This window comes from Danio rerio, chromosome 22, assembly GCF_049306965.1.
Source record: "Danio rerio strain Tuebingen ecotype United States chromosome 22, GRCz12tu, whole genome shotgun sequence".
Classification (NCBI taxonomy): domain Eukaryota; kingdom Metazoa; phylum Chordata; class Actinopteri; order Cypriniformes; family Danionidae; genus Danio; species Danio rerio.
The window spans coordinates 38,462,577-38,489,186 of NC_133197.1; the positions used below are offsets into that span (position 1 = coordinate 38,462,577).

General features: G+C 40.4%; 1 long non-coding RNA gene across 1 annotated transcript; it reads right to left on the minus strand.

Annotated features, from left to right (window-relative positions):
- Positions 1-4,318: 4,318 nt before the first annotated feature.
- LOC141380244 (uncharacterized) lies at positions 4,319-18,908 on the minus strand. The gene is made up of 4 exons (XR_012397923.1): positions 18,811-18,908; positions 18,163-18,210; positions 16,432-17,281; positions 4,319-4,482 (listed from the first exon to the last, which is right to left on the minus strand). It is a non-coding gene; the product is annotated as an uncharacterized lncRNA (long non-coding RNA).
- Between the last annotated feature and the right edge of the window lie 7,702 nt (positions 18,909-26,610).

Here is a 26,610-nt window from a genome sequence, read left to right on the forward strand (position 1 = left end):
ACCAGCTAAAACCAGCCAACCAGCTTAGGCTGGTTTAAGCTGTTTTTATCAGTAGGGATTGGCTGTTTATTAGCAATTAATAACTCTAACCCTACCCAATACCTAAACCACAACCCTAATAACTATTAATAAGCAGTTATTAATGGTTTGTTGATAGTGAGAATTGTACCTTAGAATATAGTGTGACCATTCTTTGTGTAATAGCAAAGCTATCAGTGTCAGAATTCAGGAACAGTCAAACCTGCTTAGCAAACTAAACAGCCGTCTCCTCGCAGCTTGCATACGAACCCCGCTCGGCCTGCGAAATGCATTGCTGATAGTTTCCCCTGCCGTGGAAATGGAGAAGGTTTCAGGGGTATTATGGCGAGGGAGGGGCAATTACCTGAGCACAATTACTGTATCTAACAGCCGCCATCCATCATCCTCTCCACCCTCTCGCTACAGATCCCGTCCCGTAGCCTTATTCCGCTCCCGCTTTCCAGAGGAATTGCAGAGACACTCTGTCGTCTCGAAGAGTCAGCCGCAGACTTTAAAAATGCCAATTGAAAACCTGAGCGGCATTCCAAAAAGCTTCTTTTGCGCCGCCCCTTCTACACCTGTCAAGGATGAATTGGGGAACATTTGGAAAAGGAAGCACATGGGAAATGCAAGCAAGCTGGAGAGCTAACCCTGGAGAGCCCTTAACGACAATCTTTATCTTCCAAACGTGGTAAATGCATTGACGTGAACAGGAAACGCAGCGTCACTTAATGAAAATAGAAGCGAGGTGGAAAGTTTATGCTTGACCTTCGGTGACTTGCACAAATCAATTGCGCACCTGTGATTTAGAGGGGGGGGGGGATGCGAGGTAGAAATTTTCCGTCGCAAGAATGCGAAGTGCATCTGTGGGGACGATCCAGCAGGTGGATGAATTAGATATTTCACACAGGGGACCAAAGTATGGCCAATCACAGGCGCCAGCGAGGAAGTCATTTTGGCTGGGATGGAGCATTAGTACGCCACCCCTTCGGGCCTTTTAAGTGCTTGAGTTATACGACTTTATATCAGAGGACTGATATTAGATGGAGATTAGATTCGATACAAATCCGCCCTTTAAAGAACCATGAAGAGGGCAGTAAACAAGGTAGATCCAATCACTTTTTTTTTACCTTGCCTTCCTTCTTTTTTCCTCTTTTTTTTTCACCCAACGGCTCATCTGGGGCCCCGAGACAGCAGGAGAGTGAGGAGAGTGAGAGGAATACTGATGAAGATTCAGCTGCAAGAACAGGTGCTGCTGGAGACAGGTGAGCGGAGAAGTGATCCTGAATATCTAATGGAGCCTCGGGGCAGTCAGGTTAGTGCAGAGGTGTCTTTGATTAATAATTATGCCATGTTCTCTGAGAAACCCCAGACCTGGTGTGTATGTGTGTGTGTTTGTGTAGTGTGCTTTCAGCGAATACACTAGCGTTTAAATGAATAGTTCGACTTTGGCTCATATGTGGTGCACAAAAGATTATATCATGGTTGTCAAAATACAGAAACGTAGTCCTGGAGGGACAGTATCCAGCAGACTTTAGCTCCCACCGTAATTAAACACATCTAAACCAGCTAATCATACTCTAACTAGAAGCTTCTATGAAAGGGGTGCTAAAATAGTAGAGCTAAGGGAACCAAATTTGACATCCCTTCAAGCTAATAAAAGAAAACATTGTTAGCTTTAATTGGTAACACTTTAGCCTAGGTCACAATTCATGTTATTAACTACTCACTCATTACCTGCCTATTATTAAAATATTAACTGTTCATTAGTAGTATGATCTTATTCTGCATCCCTAAACTACTCAAAACACAACTTCTACCTTACTAACTATTAATAAACAGCTAATTATTCAATTCAATTCACGTTTATTTCTGTAGCACTTTTACAATGTAGACTGTCAAAGCAGCCTAAAGGCCCGTGCACACCGAGACGTTTTTTGCTCGCGTTTTCGGTCGACGTTTAACGCCTCGTGACTAAAAAAAGGGCGCTAATGTGATCGTGCACACCAACGCGCAAAACGTCAAGCGCAAAAGCGTCATTTAAAAAAAAAAAAAAACGCAGCATCAAAACCTTCTCCACCAATCAGAGTGGCACTTTTGGTCACATGCACGAAGCTGCTGAAGTTACAGTAAACGGCACTTGGAGGCGCTCAAGCGCAAAACTGTCATTGCGAGCACACATTGAAGAAGATGCCGAGAGGTGATATGAACATGGAGCTGCTTATTGCTCTGGTGAACAATAATCATTTCTTCATCGCTGGAGCTGCTGCTTGAACCATCTATAACAACATGCGTGTCAACTTTGTCTTCTTCTGTGTTACAAGCGGAAATCAAAAGCTTAGAGTTGTGTAGTGCCATCTAAAGTCAAGGAGTGATTTTGCATACTCTTCTGCTTGACGCCAGAGAAAATAGCTTGGGTTTGAATCTGGAAAAACGTCTCGTAAAACGCTGACGATAAACGCAAACAAAAAGCGTCTTGGTGTGTAGGAACCTTAACATAGACGTTCTAGTAAATTGAAATTGTGTCAGTCCAGTGTTCATAGTTGAGGTGCAAAGTCAAACACTGAAGAGCAAATCCATTGATGCACAGCTCCACAAATCCCAAACCAAGTGGCGACAGTGCCGAGGAACAAACTTCACCAATTGATGAAAGTGAAGGGAAACAAAAAACTTGAGAGAAACCAAGCTTGATTGAGCACAACCATTCTCTTCTGGCCAAACTTTCTGTGCGGAGCTGCAGAATGCTGGACCTCCATCGCAGCGAGATGTGCGGGAGAATTGGTAGTTTATTAAGCTAGTAGTTTTAGCTAGTGGTTTGTTAATACCGTGAATAGTGACCTAAATTAAACTGCTACCCATTATTAATTGTGGATAGAACGTTCTAATAACATTTCAAATAATGTTCAGAGAATATTATAAAACGTTAGAATTTAACGTTATGAAACTCACTTTCCTTCATCTTATGTCCTGCTTCATCAAGGGCCCCACAGCTGAATGATTTACCAAATACTGGCATAAATTTCACAGGTGTATGCCCTTGTAGTACAACCCTTAAGGCTGATTTATACTTCTGCGTCAAACGCCGGCGTATGCTACGGTGCTGACGCATAGCCCTTCGCCGTGGCCGTTGCCGTCACTGACGTGCACCTCTCAAAAAATGTAACTACACGTCCCAACGACGCGTAGCGTAAGCTCTGTGATTGGTCGGCTTGGTAGCGCTGACGAGTCTGGGCGGGACCGAGAGCCGCACGAATGGCGCGAGCGATTGTAGAGTACCGTGAAGGAGCTCCGGATGGAAAGTTTTGTTTTGTGTTTACCTCATAGTTAAAGTTGCTGCACGTCCGCCGGTTCCTGCCTCAAAATGACCGAGTTTGAGCCACTTGTACATCCCGGAAGTGTTCAGGAAAAGCAAAAAAGCAGCGAAGAAACTTGACACAGAGGAACATTTATACCTTAATAATAATAATAATAATAATTCGTTATATTTATATAGCGCTTTTCTGGGCACTCAAAGCGCTTTACACACAATGGGGGGGGGGGAATCTCCTCATCCACCACCAGTGTGCAGCATCCACCTGGATGACGCGACGGCAGCCATTTTGCGCCAGACCGCACACCACACACCAGCTGATTGGTGGAGAGGAGACATAGTGATGATATGCCAATCATGATATGGGGAGGGTTAGGAGGCCATGATGGACAGAGGCCAGTGGGCAGATTTGGCCAGGATGCCGGGGTTAAACCCCTACTCTTTTTCGAAGGACATCCTGGGATTTTTAACGACCACAGAGAGTCGGGACCTCGGTTTAACGTCTCATCCGAAAGACGGCGCTCACTGAGCAGTATAGAGTCCCCGTCACTATACTGGGGCATTAGGACCCACACAGACCGCAGGTTGGGCGCCCCCTGCTGGCCTCACTAACACCACTTCCGGCGCAGCCCTGCTTAGCTTCAGTTGGCGACCATGTGAGAGTTGCTATCTGCCTACTAGCGTTTCGGAAGTGTTAATGCAGACCGACAGAGACAGCAGCAGAAGTATAAATGCACGGTTACGCCGGTCACTTGACGCAGAAGTATAAACCAGGCTTTAGAGCTGGTAACCACAGACACTCCTATTCAGGGGTAAAGTAAGAGGGGGGATTCTATCCCCGAAATTTACCCCTAATCCCAACCCTCACAGAAAACAATCAGCAATTTTACATTTTCAAAATACTCAACTGAGTGATCTATGAGCCATTTTTCTCATGTGGACCCAAAAACCTCCCCACAAGGTCAACTTTTTTTGGTACTTCCCTACTGAAAAAAACAGCTTAAACCAGCCTAGGCTGGTTGGCTGGTTTTAGCTGGTCGACCAGCCTGGTTTTAGAGGGGTTTTGACCATTTCCAGGCTGGTTTCCAGCCATTTCCAGCCTGGTCTGAGCTGGTCAGGCTGGGAGATGACCAGCTAAAACCAGCTTGACCAGCCTAGCCAGGCTGGGAACCCAGCCAGAACCAGCTATGTCCAGCTTAAACCAGGCTGGTCAAGCCGGTTTTAGCTGGATTTAGCTGGTCAGTTTCCAGCCTAAGACCAGGCTGGAAATGGCTGGAAACAAGCCTGGAAATGGCCTGAAACCCCTCTAAAACCAGCCTGGTTGACCAGCTAAAACCAGCCAACCAGCCTAGGCTGATTTAAGCTGGATTTTTCTGCAGGGTTGTGGTCCGCAGAAAGTAATAGTAACTAGGTAGACACACAAACACATTTTATCAGTTCTTGCATTCCCGTGAACTGCACTCCAGACCTTGATATTGATATTCTCTGCTGTTTTAACTAGAGGAAGGCAGAGAGCAAACTTTCGTTCGTTTGTCCTCATAGACAGACAGCTGTCTGACCCACGGGTTACTCTTTTCAGTCGATCCGACTACATCTCGTCATCACGATAAGGCTTTTTTTTTTCTTCCACAAGTTCTGCGCTCGACATTAAACATAGATGGTATCACAAGGCAAAACTTTCTACGATTCTCAAAGACCCGAGCATTCGCACACACCGCTCTCGCCTCAGGCACACAGACAGAACAGTCGCCACTTCAGCTTTGATTTCCAGTCATGTCCACCTTGGAGAACACTTGGATTTCAAAGACAAAGAGAGCTCTTATGATAGCTGGTATCTCTAGTGAAGTTCACACACTTTTGACATTGAACTGCTTAAAATAATCTTGCAGGCTCTCAACCTCGAGTGAATGAGAGCATAGAGTTGAACTACATCCAAAGTCCCTTTAAGGCAAGTCATTTCACTCGGCGGCCATCTTTGAAACACCTCTGAGGCATACAAGTGCAGTATCTATCTCTTTCAATGGGGAAACATTGAAGTCTTCAAAGCTGCCAAGCTTACATTTAAATTTGTATGTGGGAACACCGGTGAAACCTGTCATTCAACTGTCTCTTAAATTTTCTTTCTTAACATTAGAATAATGAAGAAGAAAAAAGCTTTTGGTCATGTTGCCCAAGCTAATGCACACTTAAAGGAAACAAGATCACAACACCAAACTCCTGTATGAGGGCTGTTTCTGAAAGACAAGCTCAGATGTCATCCTGTCAATCAAACTATGTATATATCGTAAGAATAACTTGGGCGACACAGTGGCACAGTAGGAAGCACTGTCATCTCACAGCAAGGTCACTGGTTCAAGCCTAGGCTTTTTTATGTTGAGTTTGCATGTTCTCCCAGCATTTGTGTGGGTTTCTTCCGGGTGCTCCGATTTCCCCCACTGTCCAAAGACATGTGGTACAGGTGAATTGGGTAGGCTAAATTGTCTGTAGTGTGAATGAGTGTGTGTGGATGTTTCCCAGAGATGGGTTGCAGCTGGAAGGGCATCCGCTACGTAAAACGCGCTGGATTAGTTGGCGGTTCATTCTGCTTTGGAGACCCCAGATTAATAAAGGGACTAAGCCGAAAAAAAAAATGAATGAATTAATAACTTTCGCGGTACACGTTATCTTCCTATAAGTAGTGCCACATCCAATCCAGCTGGTTTTCTGAAGTAATTTCAAACATTTTTCTGACTGGAAATCCCCTCTCAAGTTTGTTCAAGCAAGTCAGATAGGACATACTGTGCATCGCATTCATTTAATCCGGATTACAAAACCAGAGAGCATTTGTTTTCAAGTGTAGCTGTGTAGATTGTTTAATAGTATAGCTTTTAACCTTTATGTAGATGTATTTCTCATGTCTGTGACAAAAGTATTTCCAGAGATTCTTAAAAAGAGTCTTAAAAACACTTGTCTCAGGCCGGCATTCAGGGGGGTTCAGGTGGTTCGAAAGACCCACCCCCCTTCTAAGAAAGCCCAGAATTTGGCTCCTATATGAGCTCATTTGTCCCATTTTTGATGGTATGCCATCATAAATTGTGAAAATGACCAATAGAAGAAAGCTTTAAGAAGAATAACCAATAAAAGAAGGCTTTTATTATTTAAATTGACAAATTCTGACTGGGGAAATGAGCTGGCCAGTTTGTTATTTGCCTATAGGCTACAGTTTTTCATTTAAAACATGTTTTAACAGCATCCCAAATTGTTTGTTGTTGTTTGTTTATTCATGAAAGATGATAATAAATTAGCATTTTGTTAAAAATGTATTTTTTCATATTTCTAAAATTCTAATGTCATTACATTACATATAAAACTAATAGCTTACAATTAAAATGCATATTTGTAATAAACATAAATTTTTGTAAACAAAAAATAGTATGATAAGCACTTTGACAAAAATGTAGGATTTATTTTTGTTGCATCAAAAAGTGTGGTAATGACAGCCCTCCGTCAAGTTAATCAAGCACATTAGTGCTCACAATGCCAGTGAAATGCAGTATTTAACCTTAAATAACTGCAAAACGCTCCACTTTTTAAGAAAAAATAAAGTTTTAATAGGCTGGCTACGGACCTGCGTCTGGATCAAGCCCTTTGCCCAGAAAATCATCAGTCTATAGCAGAGGTGTCCAAACTCTGTCCGGGAGGGCCGGTGTCCTGTATAGTTTAGCTCCAACTTCCTTCAACACACCTATTTGGAAATTTCTAATATACCTAAAAAGAGCTTGATTAGCTGGTTCAGGGTTGTTTAATAGGGGTTGGAACTAAAATATGCAGGACACCGGCCCGCCAGGACTGAGTTTGGGCACCCCTGGTCAATAGCAATCAATGATTTGTTATAGACAGAACTTCCTTTGCTAGGGCGGCCATGCTGACATTACATTTTTCTCATCAGTATAACTTTGTCCAGAACAGAGGGGACATTTAGACATGAATGTTTTTAGCCAGAATCAGGAAATGTTTTAATGATAAGAATTTCTTACATTTATATAGCACTTTTCTGGACACAAAGTGATGAAGCCGATTATGATATAGGGATGGTTAGGAGGCCATAATGGACAAAGATCGGTCGACAAGTTTGGCCAGGATGCTGGGGTTAAACTTCTACTCTTTTCAATGGACATCCAGGAATTTTAAATGACCGCAGAGAGGCAGGATCTCGGTTCAACGTCTCATCCGAAAGACGGCGCTCACAGCGCAGTATAGAGTCCCCATTAATATACTGCGGCGTTAGAACCCATACAGACTCCAGGTTGAGCGCCCTCTGTTGGCCTCACTAACAAAACTTCCAGCAGCAACTATGCTTTCCCATGTGGTCTCCCATCCAGATACTGACCAGGCACAGCCCTGCTTAACTTCAGTGGATGACCATGTAAAAGTCGCTGAGCTAGCGGCCGGATTTAGGTGTTTTTTTTCTGTTTCTTCACATGATTTTGGAACTGTAAGTGCACAAATCTGAAAACTGGTTACAAAGTGGATTTAAAAAAAATACCATAGCTGTCGTGAACATGTAAACACCCGAAAATGATATTCTATGAAATCGACGCACGATACGCATTTAGGGAATTTTAGATTAAAGTCGAGTGCAAACACACACAGCAATGGCGGAGTATGTGTTTACTAGCACTTCATCATCAACATGTGGATTTAATTCACTTTACAACAGTTGAGACACATCTTACACACAAGGTACTGTAGGTAACAGCGCCAAACACCGACCTAGCATACGTAATGTAGCATTTTTTGGATGTTTTCATGATTGTTTCAATGCAGATTGTTTTGAAAATGTTGTATAGATCTGAAAAAGCTTTAAAATGCAAGGGGGAATACTTTTCCCCTTACTGGCTACGTCATTGTCATGTAAACGTAGGCTGAGTAGCCTCATGGATGAGCACATATCGAGCTGAATGCTAATGCTAGCTGTCTTCAGGTATTACAGAGTGACATTTTTCACTATAGAGTCACTTTTTTTACTATTTGGACACTTATTCTTCACACATAAGTAGGATACTCATATTCATGAATGCATAAATTGGATGGGTGGAATGGAATATAAATATTTAATGAGCCCTGGCCTTTGGGCTACTGCCAGGAATTATAATACAGACTGAAAGAGAAGTACTTAAAGAATTTCACGAGTAAGGTGACATTTCACTGGGCTGATGAGTGCTCTAGGAAGTCGTGTTGAAGCTGGTGGTATTGATTTCTTCAAAGCACACTTCACTTTTTCTCTTTAAGGTACCAATAGGGATATTCTGAAGCTTTTTTTGTAGCATTTTAAACATTTGTTCATTCATTTTTTTAGGCTTAGTCCCTTTATTAATCTGGGGTCACCACAGCGGAATAAACCACCAACTTATCCAGCATGTTTTTACGCAGCGGATGCCCTTCCAGCCGCAACTCATCACTGGGAAACATCCACACACACACATACACTACAGACAATTTAGCCTACCCAATTCACCTGTAGCACATGTCTTTGGTCTTGTGGGGGAAACGGGAGCACCCAGAAAAAACCCACGCGAATGCGGGGAGAACATGCAAACTCCACACAGAAATGCCAATTAACCCAGCCGAGGCTTGAACCAGCGACCTTCTTGCTGTGAGGTGACAGCACTACCTACTGCGCCACAGTGTTGCCCCCCATTTTAAGCCTAACAGTTTTAATAACTAACTTCTAATAACTTATTTCTTTTGTCTTTGCTATGATGAATACATTATTTTACTAGTAATTCTGCAAGATGCTACAGTAGAAATCAGCTTACAGTGTGATTTAAAGACTTAACCACTTGAAGGCTCACAGGTTCCCCTCCTCCATGACCACCACTAGCTGGCAGTAGGTTTTTATGTTCCTCTGTGTTGAGTTTTGTCGCTGGTGTTTTTTTTTTTTTTTTTAATGCTACCTTAATGTAGAAGCAGCTTAAACTTGCTCATTTTGAGGTATGAAACAGCAGATGTGCAAGAAATTTAATCATATGGTAAACGCAAAACAAAACTTTCCATCAGGAGCTCCTTCACAGGACTCAACACTTGTAAACACTCGCTCCAAAAAGGTTTGCCGTGGCTCTCAGTCCCGCCCACAGTGGTTAGCGCTACCAAGCCAACCAATCACAGAGCTTGCGTGTAGTTAAATTCTTTGAGAGGTGCGCGTCAGCGTTGGCGACCGCCACAGTAACCGTACGTTCACACCGAAAGCGGCGAAAGCGTCCAAGGTCGCTCTGGCCGCCCTGGCGACAACGCTGTCTGCCTTCAGCTCCGGCGGCGAGAGCGTCAAAACTCGCTACATTGATCTCGTACTTAAAGGAGCCGTTGCAGCATATTAGTTACATTCCTGCATAAGACTTGTTTTTAGCGTGAAAATGTTGCGCACTTCTTATCAAATTCATATAACAATGGAAGATCAAGTTGCGTCTGGTGTGGCTTTGCTCTATTTTTCCAATATGTGTCCATATGTCTGAAATATCCTGAAGCAGCAGTACTGTTTTGTACTGTACTGTTCCCGCTTTTTAAAGATAAATTTATATAACATTAATGAACATCAGTAACTCGCCAGTAACTTATTTAATGTATGTTCCTGTAAGAAAACATTGGAAATTGGAAATCCGGCGACCGCAATAATCAAACCCTTGGGAACAACTGTGGTCGGAACCAAAGTTCACGGGTCTGTGTTCCCTGAACTGCTATCAAGCTGTGGACGTCTTCATTCTGATTGCTTGCCGCCGAACCGCGTCATAGCTCATTACCATAAAGTTGACTTCATTTCAACTCTCCTCGACGCTCACGCCGGCGAAGACGCGCCGCTCTGCTCTTCGCCGCTTATCGTCACCTATCGCCGCCGCCTCTCATTGAAAATGAATGACTTCCGGCTACTTTGACGCTCTCGCTGCTTTCGGTGTGAACGTACGGTAAGGGCTATGTTATGCCGAAGCATATGCGTGCACTTGACGCAGAAATATAAGTCAGCCTTAAGCCAAAGGAAAATGCGTGAATGATTAATCTGACTAGGAAGTGTTGCAGCCAATCAAACGCATTCTGGGGCGTCATACTAATGATCCTATGTACACTGCAAAAAATGCTTTTCTTGCTTAGATTTTTTGTCTCGTTTCTAGTCTAAATATCTAAAATTTCTTATATCAACAAGCATTTTCTAGACAAGCAAAACCTATTGTCTTCTTTTAAGAAATAATATGCCAATATTAAGTGAGTTTTTCCTTAAAACAAGCAAAATAATCTGCCAATGGGGTAAGCAAAATAATCTTGTTTTTTCTTTTGACGTAAGATTATTTTGCTTATCCCATTGGCAGATAGATTATTTTGCTTGTTTTAAGAAAAAACTCACTTAATATTGGCATATTATTTCTCAAAACAAGACAATATGTTTTGCTTGTCTAGGAAATTCTTCTTAATTTAGGAATTTTTAGATATTTGAACTAGAAACAAGACAAAAAAATCGTTTTTTGCAGTGTAGATAATAGGACTATGTAATATCCAAGTGTAAAACAGGCCAATTGGAGCAAAGCGACTACACAGGATCTACATGAGAACAAGGAGACAGTGGTGTTTGAGGCCAACGGTATGCTATTTCCATGTACTGAACTCTTATCACTAAGCTAGGTATACTCAGATTGTCATCATATGGCACCTTTAAAATGAAACTACTTTCAGAAGTGTCCCAAAATACAACCATGCTGTATTGCAACTGTTGTATAGCATTATGTGTCACCCTAAAAAAGTGGAACGGAGCTGAAATATAGAAATTCAAACAAGGAAAGCGTTGCAAATACAAATCTTTTCAATGGATCCTGCTCCTGGAGCTCCAAAAAAAAAAAACATGCTATCATTCTCAGCCATTTGGAGCAAAGGGCTAAAGCCTGCCATACCTAATGCAAAATCAGGGCATCCACGGCCCAATATCTGCTCACAGTCGGCCTGTTTCATTCCCTTCCTCTCTCTCTTTTTCTGGTTCTCTCGCTCTCGGTAAGCTTATCTCTTTCCACACCATCCTCTCGCTCAGCCCTTATCACCTTCTAAGCTCTGTGTCATGCATTCACAGCTTTGGCGAGGACAGCTCGGTCTGTGTACAAACACTATCCATCAAAAAAAACCATTCATGTAAACTTCAAACACCTCTCCCGTCCCGTTCTCCCTTTCTCCATCTGTCTATCAATCCATCTCAAGCCTGTGAAGCTTATGTCATGGTAATTTTCTTTGCATTTCTGAATTCTTGTCATAGATACGTATGCCCAGTCCTTCACAAGCAGATAGCGGCGATTCATTTCAGTACAAAAAGAGACGTCTCTTTGTTTTTAAGCACCCCAAATGAAGGTGCTACAATAATACAAGGCTTCTAGGATAAGAAGTTGAAGAGACGTTTGAGCATTCGCATGGGTCAGAGAATGGCCATTTCCTCAAATAGCTTCGTACTGGATGTGACTGGATAAAAGCAAGCCGGGTTACATTTACACAACAATGCACTAAAAAGGACAATATCGCTTGGCTTTTTTGAAGTTGTGTGTACAGACACTGTCAAAACGATCTCCGTTCACAGGGTCCCAGAAAACAACAAGGGCCAGATTTCACAACACATTACTGACATGAGCCACATTTAGTGAATCAGGCCCAAAAGCGGCTTCATTATGCATGCATGAATTATGTTTTGTAGTCTACAAAGAGTATTGTTTTCAAGAACTTGCACTCCAAGGCCTCGTTTACACTAGTGCATTTTCGTTTTAAAATGCATAAGTTTTGCTAAGGTTACGCCATCCGTCCACAATACGCTGGAGTTTTCGAGCGCCGAAAACACTGCACCAGGAGCCTCATGTATCAACGCTGCGTACGCAAAAAAAAAAGTTTGTGCGTACGCCAGGTTTCACGCTCAGAATCGCTCACGCTTGGATTTACTAACGATGAACTGAACGTGGGAATGTGCGCAGCTCCACGCCAGCTTCATGGCAGGCGTACGCACACTTTTTGTGCGTGTCTGTTTTATTTCCATTGGCGACTCCTAGAGGCAGTTGTGTTAAATTGCACTTTACAAAGTGTTTGAGCTTGCAGCTGTATGAGACGGGTTCATCTAGTAGGTATATAAAATTTCCATACCATACAGTTGACCAGCTAAACATTAAAGCGCAATTTGCAGCGATCGCCTGTTTTCCCATTGTAATGGGAGCGATCTACCGCATGCACATTGCTGTAAAGGCACCATCTGAAGATGAATTTGCATGCGTGAATCAGAAACATTTCCATTCAATAAATGTGCAAATAAAATATGATGCACAGACTTATTAATGTTTCCTACTTTTCTTTCTCGTGATAGTTGGCAAAATCTGATATGTAGCGGGGAAAAAAAGAAGAATGAGTTCATCAGACGCTGGATTCGAACCGAGTTCATTCTCAAACGTGTCAAAACATGTTATCATGCGCTTTACGAGCTGCGCCACTGAGACTATTAAGACTGCTACAACATTTTACACCTATAAATCACACTATTTCTCTTTTAACTCAACAGTGCGATGTTCAGCCCCAACTGTGTTAACCGCATCAGCTAAACTCTCCCACTCTATTTTTTTCTTTTGTTGTTAATTCCGGAGGACAAACTTGCAAATAACAACGTTTTCCTCCGGTCTACCTCTGAAAGCAGCACCTCCAATTCACATTCTGTTCAAAGTTTCTCCTCTTGCTTGCTTTTGCCGTTGCTTTATCGTTGGGTTTTGCCAAAGTAGAGTCATTAGCATATTCATACGGGGGAGGAGGCTGGGAGGGGTTTTGCGCTCGTGCATGTTGCGCTCAGTTTCACGTTCATTCGGATGTACAAAAGAATATGCGTGGGATTCGCACATTTACAGCTTTGTGCGTACGCAATGTTTTAGTATGATTTCCACCCAGTCTTCGTACATGAGGCCCCAGGTCTGCATACAGACCCCTCTCCTTCTTTTTGGCTTTGCGGCTGTTCATAAAGACGACGACAAGGTTTGTTTGAGCCCGGGTGTCACATTACGGATTGAAACAGAAACCAAAAGGGTGCAGATCCAAGTGCGGTTTATTTACAGTGCGCATCAACAGAGAAACAAGGTGCTCAAAGTACAAATAAACAACAAAACAAGAAACATAAAACAGAGACAGGGCTCAGGAATCAAAACTCGAATATTAGACTTACTAGAAACACTGCGGCAGGAAAGACAAGGAAGACAAACGACGCAATGATAAACATGGGTGGAATGGTTGAATATATAGTCCAGATAATCAACAGTAACACAAAACAGATGTGATGACAGGTCAGTGTATATGTTCCGGTGTATGTGCGTGGTATGTATGGAAATGTAGTTTTTTCATTGGGACGCTGTAGTGCCAATTGAGTCCTGGTGCACTACAACGCCCTCAGGTGGTCACTGACGGATGTGACACCGGGTTAACCATGGCACGTTATTATATGTGTTTACAATGTAATCTCCGCTCAGTCGGCTCTGTATTTTAAACATGGCGGCTCTCTTGTTTTAATTCTGGCTTGTTGCGTAAGCGAATGACGGATCAATGTAAACCAATAGAGTTCAGCTGTGCGTCTAGCTTCGCCTTTTGGCACCCTTTCTCGCGTTTGGTACCCTTTCAAAAGGGTGCTGAAAAAGTGGTACGGTACTGTTTGGTACACCTTTTGACAGTGGAAGCGGCCATAAAAGTGTACCAAACCATACCATACCACTCAGTGGAAATGGGCCATAATAAGCAGTGGTGGTTCTGGCTTAAATGGCAACCTGGGTGAACCACCCTATATACTTTGTGCCCCCCGACATGTTTACCCCAACTTTGGGTAAAATATGGACAAAACCAGAATTGGAATTATTAAAAATATTCATATTTACCATAAATAAAATTGGGTGACGCAGTGGCGCAGTAGGTAGTGCTGTCACCTCACAGCAAGAAGGTCGTTAGTTCGAGCCTCGGCTGGGTTAGTTGGCGTTTCTATGTGGAGTTTGCATGTTCTCCCTGCGTTTGCGTGGGTTTCCTTCGGGTGCTCCGGTTTCCCCCACAGTCCAAAGACATGCAGTGCAGGTGAATTGGGTAGGCTTAATTGTCCGTAGTGTATAAGTGTGAATGAGTGTGTGTGTGAATGTTTTCCAGAGATGGGTTGCAGCTGGAAGGGTATCCGCTGCGTAAAAATGTGCTGGATAAGTTGGTGGTTCAATCCGCTGTGGCGACCCCAGATTATTAAGGCACTAAGCCAAAAGGAGAATGAATGAATGAAAACATGACACAAGAATCGAGCACATGACAGGAAACAGGAAGACAAGACTGAACTACAAAAATAAATGACAAGAGAACATGACAACATGATGATTACATCAGAGCCAAGCTGAATACATTTAGAAAAAGCGTTAGCCCTGCTGATGGGAGCATACCTCATGAATATTAATCAGTCACACTAATGTTGCTAGGTGATTTGACTGTATGGTGGTTTAGCTGTATAGCCTAATTAATATTCATAAGCCACCGCTTTAACTTACATTAGTGTTTTTCTTGCTGAAATGTCAACAAATGCCAGCAATTTAGCATCACATTAGAAATAAACTGAACAAAATCGTGTGAAGAATCATTATTATTAACAGATAATCATATGAATGGCAGATTTTATATTTTATTTTATTATATTTTATATTTTTACATAGTATGATTTTGGAATATTTTTTAATTTTTTTATTTTTTTTCAGGAGCATATATATTGGAAGTATTTATACGGTCGTCTTCTGATTTGTGAGATTATCAGGACATGTAATAAGAGGCAGGAAAAGCAACCAGACTGAAGCCAGTAAATGCAATATAAGAGTTCTTAGATCCTTCTGATGAGTTATTAAAGGGCTCGTGTCACGAAAAAAATCAAATGTTCTTGGATCTTATAATACAAAACAAGTTGGTGTTGATGGAAAACACACAACAAACTGTTCCAGCTCAAAAAAATGACATTTATTCAAATTGAGATTGTCTAAATGCACAAAACTGTTTTATATTTCATTAACACTTATTTGCAGGTGATAATGAACGAATAAACTAAAATAGAAAATAACAAAAATAGAAAAATGCTTGTATGTTATGTGTTTAAATATACTTATAATTATGTATTGTCATATAGATTTTTTTAAACCTACTTATATATATATATATATATATATATATATATATATATATATATATATATATATATATATATATATATATATGTAAAACATTTTAATAATTCTGATTTTTTTTCATATATACAGTTGAAGTCAGAATTATTAGCCCTCCTTTGATTTTTTTTTTCTTTTTTAGCTATTTCCCAAATAACATTTCCTTGCTCTTCCTTGCATCATAGTGCGGTAGTTTACTATGGTGAGGGAGGAGAACACGAGTAATTAAAAATTACTTAAAAAGCAGATTCACTGCTTGTGAGTTTGCTGGACAATCTTTTGCTGATAGGGAAGTACATCAGAACCCAGCTATGACAAAATGAAAGCTGTAAACTCTCTTCTGTCACACTCTCTGTGGCCCTTTTGACCTCCTGATGTGTTTGATATATATATATATATATATATATATATATATATATATATATATATATATATATATATATATATATAGTTTTAAAGTTATAAATACAGTTATAAATCAAGTTATAAATCAAATCACTAAAATTCAAGACTTTTATTTTGAAATTCCAATTTCATCTTGTTTCCCTTTTCCCCTCTTGATGATTTCCAGATGTTTATTTTATTTATTTTTTTTGTTAATGTCTTGTATATTTATGGTTCATTTTCCCCTGCTTTCAATGTTGATCGTCTAGAATTGTTGTGCGTTGTAATACTTTGGTGAGTTCATGGTTTTTCTTGGAATATCACATTGATTTAATAGCCTGCAATCGGGTCTCTCTGTGCTCCTCTTGCCAAGACTCCAGTGCTGTACTCTACAGGTAATTTAGTCCCAAATCAAACCCATATGGGATGTTTATGCAAAAGTGAAGTCATTAGCATTCTATGAGTGGTCAAATTGAATCAAACCAACAAAGTTCAATGAGTAAAATCAATTTAATTGTCTAATGACACACTGTAAAAAATGTTACTTAGATCTAACTTATAAAAAGTGAGGCAAGTGGTTGCATCGGACGTTTTAGGTTGATTCAACTTCCAGCCTTTTTTAAGTATTTTAAACACTAAAACATTGCTTAAAACAAATGCAATAAAATTAAGTTGAGCCAACTAATATTTCTAAAATTACTCAAATCAGATAAACTTACTTTTTTTGTTAAACTTAACTTACTTATACATTGCTATATGTTGACTGTACTCATTTTAATTAAGTATTATGAACTTAATGATCTAAATAAAATTAACCATGCATATGTCATTTAAAACTAATTTAATTGACTTCTGGCTGTAACCTCAGAAAATAAATCTTCGTTTCTATATTGTAAGCACAATATACACTAGTAAAAACAGATAAACAGACTTTCCTGTCAATAACAATTAAATAAGAATGGGAAGATGGATTAAAGACCATAACATGTATTCAATATCAATCGATGTTCCTTTTAATAGTGACTACAAAATAGGCCATTAATGTGGCTACACATACACAATACATAAATAAAAACATTAATAATACCAGATCCTATTGAGAAATCATCCAAGGCAACTCAGTGAGGAGATTTGCATATTTTGATGAAGATTTAGGATGCATAATGTCCAGTCCCACAAAGAGTCTCTAATATATCTCAAATGTATACAGTTTTGATGGATACTTGAAGTCGAGGACATCGGTAAGTCCAAACAGGAGCCATCATGCATTTGACAGGTTTGGCAAACCTCTGACAGTCCTATGATAATCCAAACTGTGTTGGGCTGATGGCAAATTTTTCCCGTGGGCAGCCGCATGCACCTCTGATTCCTCACAACTCTATTGGTAGAGACAAAAAGAAACAGGAGTTCAGGTGGTTGCTACCAAACAACATTAAATAGCTAAATACTAAATAGAAAATAACTACAAGTGAAGTTACAAAAGTCCAGTGAGAATGATGCATGGATGAAACACCTTAGTTTATCAGTTAAAAATTACCTTAGTTAAAAATACCTAACTTCTATTTAAAAATTAAAAAAAGGTTATAGAGGTTGTGTAATTACATTATTTCAGGTGTTTTTAGTTATCAAATTTTAAAGAAAACTGTGATTTTACTCAGTGTAACAGTGCATGTCATTGTGTTTTCCTGTCAAAGAATTGTTAAAATTTAGGTATTACATTTTTTGTTTATTTTGGCAACTTATAAAGCATAAGAATGTGTATTTAATTTAGATATTAAAACTGTTTGAAAATGGCTATATGAAAATTATAGAATACAAGTTCTATAATTTAAATGTCATCTTCATTTTGCACCAAACTTTGCACGTCATAATACAAATTTTATTAAATAAATAAATAAATACATTGCCATTGTACACATTACATTAAGGTTTACATTAAATTTTTGCTAAAGCTACATTTAATTGACTTTTTCTTCAAATTTAATGTCACTGGCAAATGACAGTTCAGGGATTCAGTGTTATCAGTTAGCTTTATTGAAAGACTGACAGATAATAAGAAACTGCATTAGGATATTTTTATACTGTTTTTACTGTTGCACACATAATATCTGTGTAAAAAAAACAGTAAAAAATTACTGTTGCACTTCAGATATCAAATGTAAGTTAATTCTATGGAGCCCACTATTGTTTGCAATTTTACCAATGTTTTACTTGCCTGCAAATAATTATAGCTGTAGTTGTATCTAATGTTTTTCTTACCTGGATGTGAAGTTTGAAGATCCACAGGTAACAAAATCACTTTGGTATCTAAAGACCAAGAACATGCTTTTTAGAATGAGGTGCATACAGTTTAAATGGTTCTGTAAACATCAGTAGTAAATGTAATTTAAGTTAAAATAAATTGTAAATCTGTAATTTATTCACTATGCAGCATTAAAAAAAACTTATGGACTAAATCTCTAAAACACAAACTTTAAGTTATACTTTCTCTTACGTTAAACACAAACTACTTAACTGTTGCATACGTTTCTGCATTTAATATCCATCCTTAATGTGCTGCTATAACTTAGGTGAGCTAACTTTAGCTAAGTTAGCGCTAGCAAACTGAACCCCCACACCCCGACCGCCCACCAGTGACCTTGTTAATCGGTTCTGCAACGTTAGTTATACCTACTAAGTGTTTTAAAACTACTTTCACTATTTTTTCTCAATAACATCACTTTTAATCATTAGCATAAACTAGCGTTGGTTAGCGTTAGCCAACTTAGCTTTCCATGTGAGAGCAGTCTAACTGTTAACATACCTGAGGCTACAGTACAATTTACAAAGCTAAAACCTCACCTGCCTAGCGAAGACAGCAGTTTTGCATGACTTTACAATTATCATTCGGCTAAATTTGCAACTTACCGTGTTAATCAGATCCGCTGCTGGGAGCAGTTAATGTCGACCATTGCAGAAGCTGCGTCTGCCTGCTAAATCCCGGGCAATGAAAAAGGAGTCACGCCAAACTATTAAAATCACGTTTTATGAACACCTGCCCACATCGACAGCTGCTCTAATAAATTGTCTGTGTCAACTCACTTTTATAACATTTATTCTACACAATAACCACGTAAAAAAATCTACTCAAATAAATTGCATTAGTTTTATTCAAAATATACAGTTATATAAAAACTGATATATTTTAAGTAAAGAGGAAGCAAATTAAATTTTTTTGGTATAAAACAAATAAAATTAACTAGATTGCAATTATTTAAAGTAGATAGAACCAACTTTGTGAGTGTAGCACTTTTTACAGTGCAGCCATGTAATCGATGTTAAAAAAATCCAATTGCTGTTGATTTTGTTTGCGTCATGTTTAAGCGCACAAACATTTCATATAATAATGTCCCGGAAAAAAAAAAGCAACCAGTGATAAATCAAGAGTGTATAACTTTGTACAGTATTGAAATTATTTAATACTAAGTGCTTGTTATTGTTGTCTACTAATGGTTAATTTCCATTTAATTCCCACGATTCGGTAGAGTACAGTACTCAATTACTTACATTTCAACTGTCAGAAAATGTGAATGGTACCAAAATAGGGAATCCTACCATCACAATTTTTGGGACACTTTCTTGCTGAAGCAGGGGTATCAAACTCATTGAGGGCCATATCAGCATTATAGCTGCCCTCAAAGAGCTGGTTATAACTATAAGACTCTATTAAATATACTGTACAAAACTACTAAATTGTTAAATATTATCTCTTTGTATCATTATAACATATTAAAGAAGTGTTTCTCAACCACTAATGGCTCAGTGATTGACTGAGCGACCGACTAATCGACCAACCCACCCTCTCCCTAAACCCAACCAATTTTACCGATTGACCCACCCGCCCGTTTACTTCCCTAAACCTAACCAATTTTGATTAAACGGTTAACAAAAGCCGTCCAGAAAAGCCATCGTCAGACTTTTACCCCATTTTCGAATGTCACCACATTCTCACCCTGTGGTTTACTCGTTCATTTTATTTTTTGCATTCAGTTTTTTTCTTACCTGATTCCTGGAACTGCTCTTCAACCTGGTTGTTGTGGTCAATTCCTCTCTGCGTCTCAAATCCGCCGACATACACGACAAGCGAACTGGACCAACTGATTGCGGCGGAAAAGCCCTCCACACGGAGGTAAGCGGTCATAGCGTTAGCTGTAGCGTTTGCTTAAAAAAATGCAGCCATACATACCTTCGACTACGTAATTCGCTGTCTCCAGAAAAGTCCACGGGACTATGTTTTCAGAATGAGCCTTTGTTGCCTTCATATGTGGAAATAAATCAGATATAAATCGGATAAGTGACAATGCGGAAGATCGGATTTATTAAGCTATTACGTTTTGTACATCATTAAACTTGTGACAATGTGGTGCTTCTCTGCGGTTTAATGACTTAGAATGAAGAGCATGTGTGGAGACGCCATTGGACAAACAACAACAACAACAAAGGAAGCATAAAGAAGAAAAGTGTTCAGTCGCCACAATTTGCTCCCACCAGACCTGAGATCTCTCTTGTACCCACAAATTTCTCTGAATGGTGGAAGAAACCATATAGATACTATAGGTGCAAGCTGCAATGATGACCCTCCTTTTCCTTCTCCTCCATCTTCGCCTCAAAATCATTTTAAAGTTCTACGAACTTTGCATATTTCGCAGAGCTAAAAGCAAGACAATATCTCCCATTGTGGCCAGTGTGGCGCAGATGCTAGAACCAGCATGCAATGTTGTAAAGTGCATAGCAAGTGTAAACACATTAATTGGATAAGGTTCACAATTAAAAGAACTTAAAGGGTCACGAAACACCAAAACACATTTTTTGAGTTGTTGACAGTCGTATATGTGTCCCACACTGCTAAAAACACTATTAGGACACCTATATTTCACTAAAAAGTGTAAATTGGTTGTTTTTGCGTTATTTCAAGCAAATTCGTACTTCCGGTTCGAAACGAATTTTTGAAGCTGCGTCACGGTCATGACATAATAGCGTGTATTCCAGCGTGCAGACTGGACGTCTGTGCCAGAGTGTGTCTTATTACGTCTTACAGTGTGATGCATTAATGCATGAGTAAGGCTTGGTTCAAACCAATCAGCGTGCTCTATTGTGCAACTTCATTAATATTCATTAGCGTCACCGTGTTTACGCCACAGAGACGCCACGTTGTGTTGACAAAACAAGCGTGAAGTGTTGCTTTTATAGTTTGCTGCAGTTCAGTTTTGTTTTCATTTTCTCTCTGTGAGAGCTCAGCTGGATCACGTGTGGATTAACGGTGTACGCGACGCTCGACAACAATAACTTACGTGTCTAAGGAGGAACATTGTTTAACGTTACCTGAGAGCTGTTCTCATCTGCAAACGCTGAAATCCGGATTCGCTTGTAACGTTAGTCTCCTCTTCATAAAGACGCGGCTCTAGTTGCTGGTGATTGTCCTGTCTCTACAGATTTGGTAAGTGAGCGACCAGTGCTCTTTGTTTATTCAGTTTGTTCGTATCGAATTAAGTTAACTATTGCACTGAGTGCAAACATAGCACCGCATTTTGTGACCGGAATAACACACGCGGCTTTCTGACGCTACCTGCCGTGTGCATCTAAGTTTCCGGGACCACCATCACTTTCTCATGTGTGTGTATTTTGACTGAAACTCGCGCATGCCCAAATAGACACTCCCACACCATCCCACTTTAGTTCCTCCGACACTCCCCCCTAAACAGAGCTGGACACGCCCACTTTTCTGACTTTTTCCAAAGTAGAGGTGTGAAAACACCCTGCTGAAACGAGGGGGTTTCATGGCACTTTAAAAGAACAGACAAGCAAAAAAATCAGATGTAGGCAACAAATCGGAATTGGGCATCAAGACCTGACAGTGTAAATGGGGCCTTTGATGCACTCCTTGATGTTTCTTATGTCCTTGAAGCAGCACCAGTGGCACTGGAATTCATATGCTGATTCGGTTGAGTGGTTTCGGTACCCACCTCTCGATATTATAAAGCTAAAGTGTGTAATTTACAGAGTGATCTCACGAAGAAAGTTTGTATTTTTTTTTTTTTACACATTTCGTCAGCTTAGTGGCTATTTTTTACAAATTCAGTCAAATGAATATGTAAGATTTTTAAAAGAAGGCGTGGCACCAAACTCCACCCCTAAACTTAACCTTCATTAAGGGATGAGCAAGTCATTCTAAAATGTACAACATGAGATCAAATTCATACAGGATGAATTATCCTCTAAATCAAAAAGTTACGAACTGGCGTGAAATAACATTAGTAATTTCAGCTTTCCCAGAGCCTTTAAAGGAATGCCCTCAGATAGACCCTCCCAAACTCAAGTTTGGCCTAAAGAAGACATATTGAATCATTTAAAGAGCCCATATTATGGGTTTTTGAAAATTCCCCTCCATGTAGTGTGTAACACAGCTCTAAGCGAAGTTAAGTATCCAGCTAAGGCTTAAATCTGTAAGAGTACAGTGTTTAAAACGGTTGATTCATCTATAAAAGAGTCGACTCATAGTGCTTCAAACGAGTCGCCTTGATACCGAGTCATTAGGTGTTTCGCCATGACGTATGAACGAAACCAAGTTATTCACGTGCACGCGCAAACCCGGGAGATTTCAAACCTGAGGCCCCGCCCTCTGACGCAGAAACCCAGTCACACACACACACACCCACACCCACAAACATGCCGGTCGATTGAAGTCACACTGCAGATGGATATTATATCGAGTCTCTACCCAAAGATGAAACCTCAGCATAATAACCAAGCAGTTGGAAACTGCTGGAAACTTCTGGAAGCTACATGCTACAAAGAATACTTCATCTGCGTTTGTTAAAGGAAGGATCAGTAAAGAGTAACTTACTGATGGACGTCAGGATGGATTTCTTCCATTTCTCAAGTGTAAGTACCTGCCATTAAAGTTGCCTCGTTGACTCTAGCTTGCAAATGTGTTTAGTTGTGATTTGTTACTTGTAACCGCGTGTACTGTATCAGGTTAACTGGCTATATTCTCTTATCGCGTGCAAAGTCACGTTAAAAACGCGACGCGTTTAGAGCTCCGTGGTAGAGGTCTGCATTCGGAATAAATTTCCGAATAAATCGCGGGAACGGTCCGTAACGGGTTTAATTTGGGACGGGAGCGGGCTTTCTAGCAATGTCACGGATATTGCTATGCGAATGAGAAAGAGGTGTCTGCTTGGTGCTTGTGTGTTAGTGCGCACGCGCGCGTATGAGAGAGAGAGAGAGAGAGAGAGAGAGAGAGAGAGAGAGAGAGAGAGAGAGAGAGAGAGAGAGAGAGAGAGAGAGAGAGAGAGAGAGAGAGAGAGAGCGCGAGAGAGCGCGAGAGAGCGCGAGAGAGCGTGAGAGAGCGAGAGAGAGCTTTGTGTGCTTGGTGCTGTGTGTGTGTTTATACAGACAGCTTGGCTGTCTGGACTGTATAGCTGGGTGATTTTTGATTCTGTTCTCCCCCGCTCTTTAGCGGGATTGGGCGCGGCGGGCTGAAAACGGGGCGGGTTCTCAGGCTAAAACCTGGCGGGTGCGGGCGTTAGCGGGAGCGTTGTCGTCCGGAGGTGTGTGTGTGTTTTTGTGTGTGTGTGGCAGCTAAAATCCACGCCTACACTATCGAGCGTGTATGAATTGTGATTACTTTTTATATAGCTGATTAGCTGTACGCCAATCAGCGCAGATTAGCTTCGCGCTAAGGAGGGGTTTGGGAACAAATGAATCACTGGACGATTCATACGGGAGTCGCTGGGATAATTAGGTAAAAATAAATGCAGATTATAAGACCATGAAAGTGTTTTTTGACCTTGCATGCATATTAGACTGTTGTTGGAGACCCTTAAAACCAAGATATGACCCTATTTCATGTATAATATGTGCTCTTTAAACGAACATATCAATGTTTTGAAAACGCCACATAGCCACAATTTTACACTCCTCAGTAAGTCAAGTTACAGACGGCTGACGTATTGCTATCACCGCGCATTAAACACGGACAGGACAATAAATTTCCATTCAAAAAATGCACTTCACCATCAAACACGCTCCTTAACTTAGAGTATAAGTCACAGTCAACATGCCCGGACAGCCCATAGACTTATTTTCTATCAAGTCAATGCTTTTTCCTGCAACCAAACAACAGTTTAGCTTAGGGGGCATCCTAAATTTGAGAATTGGCAAATTAAAGTTCAGTTATCTGCAATGTTTGCTCCTTCAGACTGACCGCTGGGCAGTGATTTACAAGCCATCAGCATATATCTAATATTAAACCATCATATATTGATTCATCCACAATAGTTTATACGTCTGGCTCGCTGGACGCATCGCTTTGGCCATGATGCTAATGGGAAACTGCACCAAGCCAAACAGCTTTAGTTTCCCCCAAAAGTTTCCCTCTGTCTGTGTGTTTCCTAACAGCCTGTGTTTGTAATGGACCTGTCGGAGCAATAATAATGATGAATAAGTCTCCGGTGGGAGGGAGATGTGTGTGTGTGAGAGAACGTGAAGTGGGCCGGGCTGAAAGAACTGAGACCAAGCCCAGTGAAAAAGTGCAGAGATTATGAGTGTGGCAGACTGTCATAAATCAAAGGAAAGAGCTTTGCCACTGGAAAAAGAGTCCCCGCTGTATTAAAAGCAACGCCACAATAACGGTTCCAGAGCAACAGTTTGTACAGCTCCCCGATGACCCTGAGCATTTAAGTCATTTCACACTTTCCATCGATGGCGTTTGTCCTGCATTTTTAGGCGTTCGTTACAGTCTGACTGTCCCCATGCAATCCAAATAGAGGATTCGTGACTTTTAAAGCTTTGTGGTCATCTACGCTGTGCTCTAGTCCACAATTTGTATCATCTTCCCATGCTAATTTCCCTCAATCTCTTCAACTCTGATGTACACAAGTGTCCACTATTTGGGAAGCATCTAAAATAGGTTTAAAGGCTACGCCCTAAGTATAACCAATGCAACCACTGGTAACTACTACGCTTTATAATCATTCATTTTCTTTTCAGCTTAGTCCAGCGGTGGGCAAACTCGGTCCTGGAGGGCCGGTGTCCTGCATAGTTTAGCTCCATCTCTAATCAAACACACCTGAACATGCCAATCAGTGTCTTCAAGATCACTAGAAATCCATAAGCAGGTGTGTTTGATTAGAGTTAGAGCTAAACTGTGCAGGACACCGGCCCTCCAGGACCGAGTTTGCCCACCCCTGGCTTAGTCCCTTCATTAATCCGGGGTCGCCACAGCAGATTGAACTGCCTAGTTATCCAGCATATGGTTTACACAGCGGATGCCCTTCCAGCCGCAACCCATCACTGGGAAACACCCATACATTTCCATTCACACACATACACTACAGACAATTAGGATTACCCTGCTGAAAAATCCAGCTTAAACCAGCCTAGGCTGGTTGGCTGGTTTTAGCTGGTTGACCAGGCTGGTCTTAGAGGGGTTTTGGCCACTTCCAGGCTGGTTTCCAGCCATTTCCAGCCTGGTCTTAGCTGGTCAGGCTGGGAGATGACCAGCTAAAACCAGCTTGACCAGCCTAGCCAAGCTGTGAGTCCAGCCAGAACCAGCTATATCCAGCTTAAACCAAGCTGGTCAAGCTGGTTTAGCTGGATTTAGCTGGTCATTAAGTCATGGCACAAACACAAACGCTTTGCAGATTTTCAAAATATGGCAGCAACAAACTGAAATATACATTATTTATTGTACATAAACATGGTAAAAAAATGGTAAAACTATCTATCACTAGTAGAGCCTAAAAATATGCTATGAGCTACATGTTGAAACACAAAAGCCTGGCAGATTGTCAAAATATGGCAGCAACAAACTGGAATATACAGTATTTACTGTACATAAATGTGGTAAAAACATGGTAAAACTATCTATCACTAGTAATGGTTAGAAATAAACTATGAGCTACATGTTAAAACACAAACGCCTTGCAGATTGTCAAAATATGGCATCAACAAACTGAAATATACAATATTAACTGTTTATAGCCATGGTAAAAACATTGTAAAACTATCTATCACTAGTAAAGGCTAGAAATAAACTATGAGCCTTGCACATTTTCAAAATATGACAACAACAAACTGAAATATACACTATTTACTGTACATACATTTGGTAAAAAATGTAGTAAAACTATCTATCACTAATAAAGGCTAGAAATAAACTATGTGCTACATGTTAAAAACAAAAGTCTCACAGATTTTCAATATATGCCAACAACAAACTAAAATATACAATATTTACTGTATATAAATGTGGTAAAAATGAAGTAAAACTATCTATTACTAGTACAGCCTAAAAATATGCTATGGGCTACATGTTGAAACAAAAAAGCCTTTCAGATTGTTAAAACATGCCAGCAGCAAACTGAAATGTACAGTATTTACTGTGCATAAACATGGTAAAAATATGGTTAAACTATATTCGGCATAAGCTGCGAGCTACATCTTATAACCATGCCAAATGTCCAAATAGAGTAGCAGCAAACTGAAACGTTGAGCTACATTTCAGAGCAAAGATCTCGTGACATAAAGTGAGTCTTGGTTGCTTCCACTGAGATATTGGAAAGACATATTGGCAGAAATCCCCAGTGGGAGAGCGGGAGTCTGACCCTTTACCCTACCGCAGCATCATGAGCCAATTAAATTATGGTTAAATTGGCCTGGAGTGAT